This window comes from Ovis canadensis, chromosome 6, assembly GCF_042477335.2.
Source record: "Ovis canadensis isolate MfBH-ARS-UI-01 breed Bighorn chromosome 6, ARS-UI_OviCan_v2, whole genome shotgun sequence".
Lineage (NCBI taxonomy): Eukaryota > Metazoa > Chordata > Mammalia > Artiodactyla > Bovidae > Ovis > Ovis canadensis.
The window spans coordinates 34,480,139-34,493,145 of NC_091250.1; the positions used below are offsets into that span (position 1 = coordinate 34,480,139).

General features: G+C 37.8%; 1 long non-coding RNA gene across 1 annotated transcript in view; it reads right to left on the reverse strand.

The window, feature by feature from the left end:
- Positions 1 to 10,437, reverse strand: part of LOC138442344 (uncharacterized) — a 199,119-nt gene extending 188,682 nt beyond the window's left edge. The window contains exons 1-2 of the long non-coding RNA XR_011257652.1: positions 10,352 to 10,437; positions 4,283 to 4,376 (exon numbers count right to left, since the gene is read on the reverse strand). This is a non-coding gene — a long non-coding RNA (uncharacterized lncRNA). The remainder of the gene's footprint in view (positions 1 to 4,282; positions 4,377 to 10,351) is intronic.
- Positions 10,438 to 13,007: the final 2,570 nt, after the last annotated feature.

Below are 13,007 nucleotides of genomic sequence, written 5' to 3' on the forward strand. Positions count from 1 at the left end.
AGAGCGGACTTTTGGACTCAGAGGGAGAGGGAGAGGGTGGGATGATTTGGGAGAATGGCATTGAAACATGTATACTATCACGTAAGAATTGAATCACCAGTCTATGTCCGATGCAGGATACAGGATGCTTGGGGCTGGTGCACGGGGATGACCCAGAGGGATGTTGTGGGGAGGGAGGTGGGAGGGGGGTTCATGTTTGGGATCGCATGTACACCCGTGGTGGATTCATGTCAATGTATGGAGAAACCAATACAGTATTGTAAAGTAAAATAAAGTAAAAATAAAAAGTTAAAAAAAATTTAACTAGTTTCCTCTGCAAATTTTTATTGTATGAAAGGATCACTATTTCTTTCTGAAGGGTTTTTTCATCAGAGGTCTCCTCCAAACTACTGCTAGTTCCCATTGTCTGTTCCTCAGTCTAGGTCTTCTATCTTTGTTTGTTTGTCAAGTCAGGATCCATTTTAGCAACTGATCCATCTATAAATATAAACTCTTAGCATTGTTTATTTGAACCAGTAAACAAGAAGACATACAAAAGTGACTTGCTTCTCCTAAATAGATATCTTCTGCTACATAATATCTATCTACCACTTCCTATTGACCTCACTGCTTGATTGGCCTTTGGTTTCCTCTATTACGTTCCTTTCTGCTGCTGCTGCGGCTTTCTTCAGCCGCATCTGACTCTGCTAGCAACTGTCAATTGACTTCAGCCTTCTGCTTGGGCTTCAACTCTGGACAAACTGCATGGTTCAAAACTCCTTTCCGGCTTAGATTTCCAGTTTCCTGGCATTCAACTCTATAGCCCATTCTGGCACTTGTCCTTCAGCAAATGTTTCCAGTTTGGTACTCCTGGTCCTGACTCATCTCTGTGATTGCACAACTCTCCTGAGATTATATTTTCAAAAAGAGGTGATAGAGTTTCATGGAATGTAATTCATCATATTTTGTGTATAGCAGTCAGTTTGATGTGGGTTTTTCACATAAAAAGATCGCAAACATACACACCACATACATGCAAACACACACATAATTTTCTATTTTGTGCCATTTGAAAACAGTGAAGTTAGACCATACACTGACACCAAAGACACTTTCACAGTATGTGAAGTTCTCTGGGTGTCAAGTGTATATCACTACCAAGTCAACTGAGACAAATTCAGTTTTTCCAAATGAATCCAGAAATGACCCATTTCATATCAGCCTCCTCTAATACTATATAACCAGTAGGAAGGGAAAAGGTTCAAAAATAGAGTATTTCTTGTAAAAACAAAATAAATGTATTTAGTACAAAATTCCTTTAAAAAGTGTTTACATGTCAATAAATGATTTAAAGCATAATATACTACTGTAATGCCTGTTAAAAAATAAAGAATATTTACATGTTCCAAATAAACCCACTTTTGAGTTTCTATTTTACATAAACTTTTAAAAACTAAAAGATTTTCAATGAAAGAAGTATAAGGAATAGATATTAGAGGGCATAATACAAGACAACAAAAAGTAAAACAAAATATACTGAATTATGACACTATAAATTGATTAAGCATCATCTATTAAAATATTTCAAATGGATCAAAGCACAGAAACCAAGTATTACATCTATTTTTGAAAGTGATATTGGCTCACAAGTTTCCCACATGTAGGAGATTCTTGTCAGTTTTGGTTTCCCAGCATCCAACCCCATTTCAAAAAAAATGACAGCTTCCTTCCTCACTCCCCAGTAAACTTGTTCAGTTGGGTGCTATCTTGCAGGGTTTAAGTACTGAAATCATGACGCAAGGATAGGACAGAAACCTGCACCTCATTCAATTTGGTGGCAGAGCTCTGTTAGTGTTGCTATAGATCTCCTCCTGGAGTCTGTGCTTCTTGGCACTCAAGATTTCTTGGTTTCAACCCATTTTCCCACTCTATCTTGTGCGTTCCAACAATTCTATAAATTCCCTTGTGTTTTCAACAAGTTCATTTATTGCTAAAGTTAGTAAAAATCAGTTTCATTTGTTTACAAACAGTGGGGTGTAAGAGAAATAATATGATACAGGTACACATATACACATATTTGGATGTGAAAGTTGGACCCTAAAGAAGGCTGAGCACCAAAGAATGGATGCTTCAAACTGTGGTGCAAAGAGACAGTAGAAGACTTCAGAGTCCCTTGGACTGCAAGGAGATCATACTAGTCAATGCTAAAGGAAATCAACCATGAACATTAATTGGAAGGACTGATGCTGAAGTTCCAATACTTTGGCCACCTCATATAGAGAGTCGACTCATTGGAAAAGATCCTGACGCTGGGAAAGATTGAAGGCCAAAGGAGAAGAGGGTGGCAGAGAATGAGATGGTTAGACAGCATCACTGACTCAAAGGACAAAGGAGCCCAGCGTGCGGCAGTCCATGAGGCCACAAAGAGTCAGCCATGACTTAGCAACTGAACAAGAACAGCAATATATAAATATACACAAATAGAGACAGAGCTGCACACACACATGTATATATTGTATTCCAGGATTGAAACTTTGAAGGCCTATCAGAACTGGGAAAACTGGTCAACCACTTGTAAAAGAATGAAACTAGATCACTTTCTAACACCGCACACAAAAATAAACTCAAAATGGATTAAAGATCTAAATGTAAGATCAGAAACTATAAAACTCCTAGAGGAGAACATAGGCAAAACACTCTCAGACATAAATCACAGCAGGATCCTCTATGATCCACCTCCCAGAATTCTGGAAATAAAAGCAAAAATAAACAAATGGGATCTAATTAAAATTAAAAGCTTCTGCACAACAAAGGAAAATATAAGCAAGGTGAAAAGACAGCCTTCTGAATGGGAGAAAATAATAGCAAATGAAGCAACTGACAAACAACTAATCTCAAAAATATACAAGCAACTTATGCAGCTCAATTCCAGAAAAATAAACGACCCAATCAAAAAATGGGCCAAAGAATTAAATAGACATTTCTCTAAAGAAGACATACGGATGGCTAACAAACACATGAAAAGATGCTCAACATCACTCATTATTAGAGAAATGCAAATCAAAACCACAATGAGGTACCACTTCACACCAGTCAGAATGGCTGCGATCCAAAAATCTGCAAGCAATAAATGCTGGAGAGGGTGTGGAGAAAAGGGAACCCTCCTACACTGTTGGTGGGAATGCAAACTAGTACAGCCACTGTGGAGAACAGTGTGGAGATTCCTTAAAAAATTGCAAATAGAACTACCTTATGACCCAGCAATCCCACAGCTGGGCATACACACTAAGGAAACCAGAATTGAAAGAGACACATGTACCCCAATGTTCACTGCAGCACTGTCTAGAATAGCCAGGACATGGAAACAACCTAGATGTCCATCAGCAGATGAATGGATAAGAAAGCTGTGGTACATATACACAATGGAGTATTACTCAGCTGTTAAAAAGAATTCATTTGAATCAGTTCTGATGAGATGGATGAAACTGGAGCCAATTATACAGAGTGAAGTAAGCCAGAAAGAAAAACACCAATACAGTATACTAACACATATATATGGAATTTAGGACGATGGCAATGACGACCCTGTATGCAAGACAGGAAAAAAGACACAGATGTGTATAATGGACTTTTGGACTCAGAGGGAGAGGGAGAGGGTGGGATGATTTGGGAGAATGGGAATTCTAACATGTAGACTATCATGTAAGAATGGAATCACCAGTCTATGTCTGACGCAGGGTGCAGCATGCTTGGGGCTGGTGCATGGGGATGACCCAGAGAGATGTTGTGGGGAGGGAGGTGGGAGGGGGGTTCATGTTTGGGAACGCATGTAAGAATTAAAGATTTTAAAATTTAAAAAATAAAAAACTAAAAAAAATAAAAATAAAAAACTAAAAAAAAAAATAAAAAACTAAAAAAAAAAGAAACCACCAAATTAAAAAAAAAAAAGTAGCCAATTCAAAAAAAAAAAAAAAAGAAAATAGCCAATTCAAAATGTTCACTTAGTATCATCTAAAACAATGTCTCAGTGGCACCATAAAGTTTGAGAAGCATGAGGAATTAAAGTGCCCTATGGTAGGGTGGATGTTTCCATGACATTGGAAAATAATGCCAAACTTAAAATCCCCAATTATCACTACTGCCTTAAAGAATGAACTGAAAGCCATGAACTAGTAGAAATTCAACTGATTTTACAGTCCAGACACATAAAACTTATTTCTTTGCTTGCGATTGTAGGACAATAATCACTAAGAATGGACTTTGGCTACTTAAAAGAGGAAACTGAATGGAAGGAATGACTCACCCATCTGTCCACATCCTTTCCTATAAAGCACCCTCCACTGACTTCCATCGCCTACAGAAGTTCTTATTCCTTGGAAGTTGTCCTTCCTTCCTGGCTTAAAAAAAAAAAAAAAAAAGTCATTATTTCCTTGTCTGAAGAAGCTCCTTTATGAGAGGTAGTTCATAAATCCTCTCCTGCTGTTCAGTTCAGTCCAGTCACTCAGTCGTTTCCAACTCTTTGTGACCCCATGAATCAATCGCAGCACGCCAGGCCTCCCTGTCCATCACCAACTCCCAGAGTTCACTCAAACTCATGACCATCGAGTCGGTGATGCCATCCAGCCATCTCATCCTCTGTCGTCCCCTTCTCTTCCTGCCCCCAATCCCTCCCAGGATCAGAGTCTTTTCCAATGAATCAACTCTTCGCATGAGGTGGCCAAAGTATCGGAGTTTCAGCTTTAGCATCATTCCTTCCAAAGAACACCTAGGACTGATCTCCTTTAAAATGGACTGGATCTCCTTGCAGTCCAAGGGACTCTCAAGAGTCTTCTCCAACAACACAGTTCAAAGGCATTAATTCTTCGGCGCTCAGCTTTCTTCACAGTCCAACTCTCACATCCATACATAACTACTGGAAAAACCATGGCCTTGACTAGATGGATCTTTGTTGGCAAAGTAATCTCTCTGCTTTTTAATATGCTATCTATGTTGGTCATAACTTTCCTTCCAAGGAGTAAGTGTCTTTTAATGTCATGGCTGCAGTCACCATCTGCAGTGATTTTGGAGCCCCCCAAAATAAAATCTGACACTGTTTCCACTGTTTCCCCATCTATTTCCCATGAAGTGGTGGGACCAGATGCCATGATCTTTGTTTTCTGAATGTTGAGCTTTAAGCCAACTTGTTCACTCTCCTCTTTCACTTTCATCAAGAGGCTTTTGAGTTCCTCTTCACTTTCTGCCATAAGGGTGGTGTCTTCTGCATATCTGAGGTTATTGATATTTCTCCCAGCAATCTTGATTCCAGCTTGTGCTTCTTCCAGCCCAGCATTTTTCATGATGTTCTCTGCATATAAGTTAAATAAGCAGGGTGACAATATACAGCCTTGACATAATCCTTTTCCCATTTGGAAGGAGTCTGTTGTTCCATGTCCAGTTCTAATCATTGCTTCCTGATCTGTATATAGGTTTCTCAAGAGGCAGGTCAGGTGCTCTGGGATTCCCATCTCTCTCAGAATTTTCCATAGTTTATTGTGATCCACACAGTCAAAGGATTTGGCATAGTCAATAAAGCAGAAATAGATGTTTTTCTGGAACTCTCTTGCTTTTTCCATGATCCAGAGGATGCTGGCAATTTGATCTCTGGTTCCTCTGCCTTTTCTAAAACCAGCTTGAACATCTGGAAGTTCACGGTTCACATTTTGCTGAAGCCTGGCTTGGAGAATGTTGAGCATTACTTTACTAGCGTGTGACACGAGTGCAATTGTGCGGTAGTTTGACCATTCTTTGGCATTGCCTTTCTTTGGGATCAGAATGAAAACTGACCTTTTCCAGTCCTGTGGCCACTGCTGAGTATTCCAAATTTGCTGGCATATTTAGTGCAGCACTTTCACAGCATCATCTTCCAGGATTTGAAATAGCTCAAATGGAATATCATTACCTCCACTAGCTTTGTTCATAGTGAAGCTTTCTAAGGCCCACTTGACTTCACATTCCAGGATGTCTGGCTCTAGATGAGTGATCACACCATCATGATTATGTTGGTCGTGAAAATCTTTTTTGTACAGTTCTTCTGTGTATTCTTGCCACTTCTTCTTAACATCTTCTGCTTCTGTTAGGTCCATACCCTTTCTGTCCTTTATCAAGCCTATCTTTGCATGAAATGTTCCCTTTTATCTCTAATTTTCTTGAAGAGATCTCTAGTCTTTCCCATTCTGTTATTTTCCTCTATTTCTTTGCATTAATCACTGAGGAAGGCTTTCTTATCTCTTCTTGCTATTCTCTGGAACTCTGCATTCAGATGCTTATATCTTTCCTTTTCTCCTTTGCTTTTTGCTTCTCTTCTTTTCACAACAATTTGTAAGGCCTCCCCAGACAGCCATCTTGCTTTTTTGCATTTCTTTTCCATGGGGATGGTCTTGATCCCTGTCTCCCGTACAATGTCACGAACCTCTAGCCATAGTTCATCAGGCACTCTATCTATCAGATCTAGGCCCTTAAATCTATTTCTCACTTCTACTGTATAATCATAAGGGATTTGATTTAGGTCATACCTGAATGGTCTAGTGGTTTTCCCTACTTTCTTCAACTTAAGTCTGAATTTGGCAATAAGGAGTTCATGATCTGAGCTACAGTCATCTCCTGGTCTTGTTTTTGCTGACTGGGTAGAGCTTCTCCATCTTTGGCTGCAAAGAATATAATCAATCTGATTTCGGTGTTGACCATCTGGTGATGTACATGTGCAGAGTCTTCTCTTGTGTTGTTGGAAGAGGGTATTTCCTATGACTAGTGTGTTCTCTTGGAAAAATTCTATTAGCCTTTGCCCTGCTTCATTCCGTATTCCAAGGGCAAATTTGCCTGTTACTCCAGGTGTTTCTTGACTTCCTACTTTTGCCTTCCAGTCCCCTATAATGAAAAGGACATCTGACAGAATGTGGTCCCCTGGAGAACGGAATGGCAAACCACTTCAGTATTCTTGCCTTGAGAACCCCATGAACAATATGAAAAGGCAAAATGATAGGATACTGAAAGAGGAACTCCCCAGGTCAGTAGGTGCCCAATATGCTACTGGAGATCAGTGGAGAAATAACTCCAGAAAGAATGAAGGGACAGAGCCAAAGCAAAAACAATACCCACTTATGGATGTGACTGGTGATAGAAGCAAGGTCCGATGCTGTAAAGAGCAATGTTACATAGGAACCTGGAATGTTAGGTCCATGAATCAAGGCAAATTGGAAGCAGTCAAAAAGGAGATGTCAACAGTGAACATCGACATTGTAGGGATCAGTGAACTAAAATGGACTGGAATAGGTGAATTTAACTCAGAGGACCATTATATCTCATGCTGTAGCCCATTGTTATTAGACCAGTAACTAGAACAGACTGCAGAATGTCCCAGGGTATCATACATAGGATTGAACTTGTGTAGAAAAGATTAACAAACCAAAAAAAAAAAAAAAAAAGGCAAGAATTTGCTGATTAATACTGTTAAAAGCTTTTATTTTGAACTTTCATAGTACATGACCAAGGAAGGCAAAATTAAGTTTAGATTGGTCTGCATTTGTCAAAATCAATGTGCTTTCCAGAAAATATATTTCCAACATGCCACCTTAAACATCTAGCATGTTCCTAAATTTTATTAGTATATTTAATGACCCCAAACCCAACATTGACACTCTAAAGGGATCTGACATGCCAGATATCCTTGGGCATAATAAAGACAGAATTCAAAGGCTTTCAGAAATAGGAAAAATAAAACTGTGTTGCTACCATTCATGAATATGCCCTTGTTTCCTCTCTGACAAACAATGCTCAGAGACTATCTTTGCCAGTAACTTATTTAATGCAGGTTCACTGTGGGAATTATAATTTGTAATAATAATACTTCACAAGCCAACAACATTCAGAATAATATCTCTTATTAGGTCATTAAAGAAATAGCATACTTCAAACCAGTGAGAGATAAATTACACTATTGTTCCAGGCAGAGGGAAGGTGAAAGAAATAAAGTCCAAATTTAGCTGATGTGTACAATTCTACAAGCGGGTTTTTGAAAGGGTCAACTTAGCCAACCAAGAGCTGATGTCCACTTGCCAGTGCAAATCAAGTCTCTTGCTACCAGAGCATGATGTTAGCAGAACGAAGGTGCTGGCACTGGCAGGCGAGGTGGTCTGCTCTGAAGGTCATTACTCCAAGGACCATTACACAGCCTTGTTGCTACCTATGAGGAGCAGCCTTGCCAAGGCAGGAATAGATGCCCCTTGTTTTTCCTGAGTCTTCTGCACAGTTCCACACTGCTGCCTACTAAGAGTAGCCTGATTACAGGGGAGCAAGTCTCTCAAAATCTTCAAAGAGCTACTCAGATCAGCAAAGAGCAGCCTTGCTCAGACCAAACACTCTCAATAAAAGTTCTCACAAATTCTTGGTATTATCCATTACATCACAGTTGAGTCTCCACATGTTCACACTGACCAGCATAGTAATTTTACTGATATCATCCTGGCACAGCCTCCCCAACACAAGTTCTCCCTTAGATTAAAAAAAACTTAAGCGTGAACAAGTAGATCAAAACAATTTCACTTAGTAATGAAAAGTGGATATGAACTCATAATAAACCAATATACAACATTCGATTTTTCCCTTAACTTCATCCTTAAAGAGAGGTTTAAAAAGATAACAAGCAAAAACTCCCTTTATTAAAATACTGTGATCTATATCAGTATAGGAACCATCAGCGTCTATAAGTCACATTGACTGCTCTCCCAAGCTCAGAATTATTATGAAAGGCTGGTTAAAACAGGCTCCACAATCTCAATGAGAATTGGAAAAAAAAAAAAAGTGCTACAGAGGGGAGTCTAGGGCATTACACCAGAAGGAAAGTATCTGAGACGACTATAATCGCTAGCAGTAATTCGAATAGTTTGATCTGCATAAATTCCTGGTGATGGTTAATTAATTATGAAGTCCCAGAGAACAAATTACATATGTAAAATATGAAGGTTTCACCTGATTTGTATGACAAAAATACAGTTCAGAATTATTAATTTGGAAAAAAAAAAAGAGAGAAATTCAATCTGAGAACATAGGATTGATATTACAAAGAGGAAGGTAAAAACAACAAAAAATAAGTTGGCACTGATCTTTTTCTGGCCATAGGAAAATTTGTGAATATTGGCAACCAATGAAATTAGATTTTAATAATTATGAGACTATTTACAGAAGAGAAACTGAACGCTCAACAAATATGTGCCTAGATAATCAATCTCACTTGTAATTAGGAAAGCGCAAGGTAAAACAAAACTGAGACAGTCTGGTATATGTCAGAAAAGTCAGACAATACTAAAGCCTGCACTCTGTTCTATGCTGTAAATTTATAATGCTAAAGGTACATTTTGCCCTAGTACCTAGAAATCCTACTTGTAGGTACATAGAGAACTGTATGTTGCAAAAGACATATATAAGAATTTTCATTGTAACACACACAGAGTTTTATCTGCCTGGTTTACTTTGGAACTCTCAACTCTAGGACCATGACTAGCAGGTAGAAGCTGCTCAGAAATACTGCCAAACAGATGAATAGTTATTCAAGAACTGACAGATACCAATTAAATATTCCAATTCATGTGAAAATGTAAATTTGCAATGAGTAATGGAAGGCTTCTTGTATGATAATAAGACTCGCATATCTTGTATAATAATAATAGGTAGCATTATAGAGTACTTGCTATTTTCCAGACAGTTTTAAGTCTCATTTAACAGTCACTCACCCAAGAATCTCACATTATTTTTGTTTTCAGAAAGGTTAAGTACTTCAGCTTCTGAAGCACATTTGGCCTACAGAGATATTCTGGCAGTCTGCTCAATACAATTAAACAATTTTAAATGCACTGTTGAATGAATGCATTAAGGTGGAAAAAATGGCAGCAGTTCATCATACATTCAACCACCACCACTCAGCAAATTTCACTTGCCAGTTTGAGTGGGTTTTTTGTCACCTGCCTTGTCCCTGAAAGCCTTTAAATTAGTTACCCATGCCATAACAAGTAAATGTAATTATTACTTCTTTCTACTCACATGGTAATAATTTTCCAGCTTTCTGCAAGTTGGTGAGTGACTACATATAGTGTTCCCTAGTGGATTAGAAGCAGGGGAACTATCCAATTTTCTGTGTGTCCCTGGGGGAACCAATTAAGTAGTTTTCAATATGGGGGTAAGGGGTTCCAGAGGTCAACCTGAATTGGGTGTGATAAAATTTCAGACATTTGTAAGCATTTCATATATATCAGTGGAGTAGAACAGCTAAAGGTTTTGTTTGGAAGCTGGTGAATCTTATAGAAATAAGATATTCCTAAAGGAAGGTGAAGTAAATACTCACCAAACTGGTCTAAGAACCATAGCTTGTCATAAACACAGTGGGATGATTTTGAGTTTAGTAACTTTTCTCCAGCAAGCTCCTGGTGGCTGAGTGCAGAAAGGAAATTATAGCAGATGTTATATCACAGTCAAAGGCAAAAGATTTTTATTTTAGATTTTATTAATTCCTGATACATCCTATGCCATGGAAGCCAAGCAATGACCCATTCAACTATTTATTGAAAAGGAAAAGTGACAATTATATAATTTCTCAAGTGTCCATCAAATTCTTCCACCTTCTAGCAAAACCTAATAAACATACTCATAACATACCCAAACTCAGATTAGGGTGGTAGAAAGATGGGGGTAAAACAACTTATCTTGAAAAATAACATTTTGCTTTTCCCTGAAATCTCTCTTCTGGTTTTCTCCTGTGAGCTCATATTATCTTTAATTTTTGGCACACAGTAAAGGATTTAAGTTACTAGACCTCTTGGACTTAGGTTTCTGTACATGTTGAGCATGATCATATTAGTCAGCTAAAATCCAGGATAATCTACACCAGAGATCATCTTTAGAAGAGGTGAAATGGTCAGCAAGTTATTACGGGGTGACTCCATTAACTAGATAAAATCTAGTCTTGGGAGCCACGTATCACCCAACTCTGGAGTAGCTGAGATTCTGAACAACAGAATACTCCCTTAATAAAGGAGAATACTCCTTTAAAGGCATCCTAACGTGTCCATCTGCCTGAAAGTTCTAGGCACATTTCAAGTCACAAATCAAATGCACCTTTCTCAATAAGGCCTTCATAAATACAATTCATCACGATTTGTCTTCCGTCTTCTACTCCTTCAAGACTTCAACTTTACCCCTATTATAGCATTCACTGACAGCTTTGTTGTACTAATGTTTGTATCTGTCTCCTCAACCAGACTGTACCTTCTGGGTGAAAAATACAAGTACTGCATACATTTTCATACTGAATGAAACTGAATTCATAAAGCCATTAGGCTCTTGAGTTTGGACAAGTACAGCATTCCTTACTGTTTCATTCTGTTCTAGTAAAAAAGTCCTCCATTATAATCTGGGCCTAAACCAACTTCAGTGTTGGAAAATGATAGCTGGCCAATGAAGAAGAAGAAAATGATCTAAGTGTTCAGCCATTACTGCCTGTATCTGGAGGCAAGTCCCACTGTTATCATCACTTCCATTTAATAATGGAGGTGGTTAATAAAGTGCACTGAGATAAACTGTTCATATGGGAGAGGGTTTCAAACTGGGAAGCATAATCCTCAAATTAGGAAACAAGGGAAATTGCTTCACACAAAATATCATCACACTCAGGAAGTATATTTCATAGGAAGGAAGTTATTAAAGAACATAGGTGAGCTCAACTAACACCTACGTTTATATTTGGAACCAATCAAGAAAAGTAAACATAAATGAGAGTTCTCTTAAATTGGCAGGGTCCAATATTCTAACAATTAAGAAAAAGACACGAACTAAAGCCTCTGGAATCTTCTCATTCCTAAACAGATATTCAGTTTTCCCCTTGTTTATAAAATGTCAAAGTTGAAGCAGATTTACATAATGGATATATTTTCCAAAAGAACATTTTATGAGATAAATCCATTTCTTCTTTCTAAAGATGAAACTGTTTATTCAAAGGGAAGAATATCATGAATTCTAATGGCTATAAAACTATAAAAATGTTGTATGAAAAAATCATGATGCATAATTAACAAAATAGGGCTAATCCTGAAAATGATTAGCTTTTCCTTCTCTAACAAGAAATTCAGGTACCTAATACTTTAGACTCAGATATCTGACACAATTCAATTCATGATTATAATGCAGAAGAGGCAACCTGGATAATGAACGTGGTAATAAGCTTATTGTTGTTGAAAAATTATTTTTAATTACAAGATCTCTACATACTTAGTACTTCAAGTTAAGTCTCCCTGCCATACACTTATGGTTAGTAATAAAAAGAAACTAGATTTAAGATGTTTAAAGCCTTGAAAAATAAAGCAGAGTATTTCACTAAAGTCTTCCTCTGCCACTTCCTCCCCCCAAACAAAACCCCTCACTTTCAGAAATACACCTACTTATACCTGCTAGTTTAATTTTGCTACATCATTACTACTGAAATGTTAGCAAAAGTTAAATATAAGTACCCATCCCTTCCAAATCACAGAAGTGTCAACTCTCCTCTAAGTAAATCATACGACTATTTTATAGGTTTTAATGACCATGTGTACAGTGCTTCCTCAATCATCTGATAGCACAAGAAACATCTATTACTTTTTCCAGAGAAGAATTAATTGTTTTTCTCCTTTTCATTTTTTTTCTGAAGCTCATGGGAACCCAATCACATTAAGCAGCAGAAACCAAACAGAATCTATGTTTATTTAAATCAGTCAGCTAGAGGTCAATTATACAGCAGTAAAGCTGACCAAGACCCAGGAGCATAGGTTGAAATTCAGCTAATAAGTTCAACCTACATCATCACTGCCATTGTCCTGTGATCGTTTTTCTACTAAATTATAGATTCAAACGTATGCTGCTATGCAAAGCGGTCTCTTTTCAAAACCCAAAGACTCACAATTAGAGTTTTATTTTGCGTGCTACTTATTCTCATCCCCTCCATTCTTTTACTAAAAAATTTATTTTGG